This window comes from Somniosus microcephalus, chromosome 6 (assembly GCF_052327205.1).
Source record: "Somniosus microcephalus isolate GS21.2 chromosome 6, FLI_Smic_1.0, whole genome shotgun sequence".
Taxonomy (NCBI): domain Eukaryota; kingdom Metazoa; phylum Chordata; class Chondrichthyes; order Squaliformes; family Somniosidae; genus Somniosus; species Somniosus microcephalus.
The window spans coordinates 268,132,372-268,134,374 of NC_140992.1; the positions used below are offsets into that span (position 1 = coordinate 268,132,372).

The 2,003-nt window shown below is 51.8% G+C and overlaps 1 pseudogene; it reads left to right on the top strand.

Moving 5' to 3' along the window:
* The first annotated feature begins 287 nt into the window (after positions 1 to 287).
* LOC147116721 (5S ribosomal RNA) lies at positions 288 to 406 on the top strand (annotated as a pseudogene).
* Positions 407 to 2,003: the final 1,597 nt, after the last annotated feature.

The window sequence follows — 2,003 nt, forward strand, 5'->3', positions numbered from 1 at the left end:
TCAATTGGTCCAGGCAGCGGGCGGTCGAGGGGGTCGTCCAGCCGGATTGCCTGCATTTCTTCCGCGGCCATGTTCGCGCCCGGGTGGCCCTGGAGATGGAGCACGCGGTGTCCGCCAGTGCGCTTGAGTATTTCCGCGACCGATGGGCGCCGCGGGGACTGGAGTGCATCATCAACACAGAAAACCAAATTTTAATTTGATTTGTTAAGCTTTAGTTGAACTTTTGTTTATTTACAGTTGAATTGGGGTTTTCTTTGGGTCCAAATAAAAGAGTACCCTCTGTTCAGGCCTACGGCCACACTAGTCTGAAAACGCCCAATCTTGTCTGATCTCGGAAACTAAGCAGAGTCAGGCCTGGTTAGTACTTGGATGGGAGACTGCCTGGGAATACCAGGTGCAATAGGCTTAATAAAAGAGTACCCTCTGTTCAGTAAATACCTGTTATTATTGTTCTCCTGCAGTCCGTGTATTATTGATACTCGGACACTACACGCTCCACACTCGCAGCTACCCTAGAGACAAAACCTGCCAGAGGCTCCTGCACCTGTTCCTGGAGTTCCAGCACCGCTCTTCCTCTGGATGGACCCGTAGGCACAGGGTCGACATGCAGCTGAGCTGAGCTGGCAGAGTTCTGCGCCCTCGGACGAGGACTCTCCACTGCTGTCCCTGTCTCCACCATCTGCTGATGCTCACTTGTGAGCTGTGATACACCAGGTGACAACACTGCACTATCTCGCGAGGGTCCCATCGAGGTGTGAGAGTTTGCGCTGGTGCTGGGTGCTCTGAATTCTGCTGACGCTGCGCACTCAGTGGTTGGAGCTTCCTCTGAGGAGTCTGGAGGTTCAGGCTGTTCCACCTGGATAGTGGGGATGGGGGCTCTCGATGGTCCTGTGGGGGAGTAAAGGAAAGAGTCAGAGATGTGAGGCCCAGGTTACATGCACATTGCATATTGCAGATGATCATAAGTCCATCTGTTAGAGCATCAGAATCATTATCAGTGACTCATGCAATGTCAATGAAAGAGATGATAAACTATTCTGTCACCAGCTTGCTCTGCTGCACCAATCTGTCCATCCCCCACTTGCGCACCCTCCTCCACTCCCACGATCTCCAGGGCCGCCTCCTCCCAGGGGCTGAGCTGGGCTTATGAGGGTGGCCCTCCTCCTGTCCTCGCTCTTTCCCTCTTATTGTGAACTCTCTTTTCCTGCAATGAGGGAGACAAGTGGAGTTTGAGTAAGAATGAAGGAGTGCAGAGAATCCATATCATTGATGGTTAGAAGGAGACAAAGATGGAGTGAGTTGGCAAGACCAAGGGCCCTCCCTGTGTGTTGTAAGTTGTTTTCATAGCATCACAGCGATAGGGAGTGTGAGGGCTGCATAGTCGAATAGTTAGGTGAATGTGACCATAGAGAGAGAGGGAATGGATAAGGGTGCAGGGATGTTAGTGTCAAGTGGGATGTGGAGGAAGAGGTTGTCAAAGCTGAGTGCTGATGAGGAGAGGCAATGGGGATCAGATTGAGGGTGATGGGAAAGTCATACTCACTTTTCCAGTGCGCAGAAGGTCATGAAACCTCTTCCTGCACTGCAGCCAGGTTCTGCGGCACATAGACATTGAATTGACTTCCTGGGCCACTTGTATCCACACTGCTTTAGTCTGCTGAGGAGGCTTTTTCCTCCCCAAGGAAGGGAAGAGCACCTCCTTATTGGATCTGGCTCCCTCCACCAGATCTTGCAGGGTGGCTTCATCAAAGCGTGGAGCAGACTTTGGCCTGCTGCTGGACATCGTGGCTGAAATAAGGGCTTACAGCAATGGGCATGACGTTTGTAGTCTGCAAAAGAAGCAAGGCTGCTTGCAGGCCTTAAATCCAGCAGCGTTGATGACGTCATCGGAGGCGACTTTCAGGATGAAAGACTAAGTGGGCCATGGCTTCCCACACGCTGGGAATCAATTGGCCAATTAGGTGAAAATCACATTTTTCCCCCACATCAAAGTGGAGTCGGGT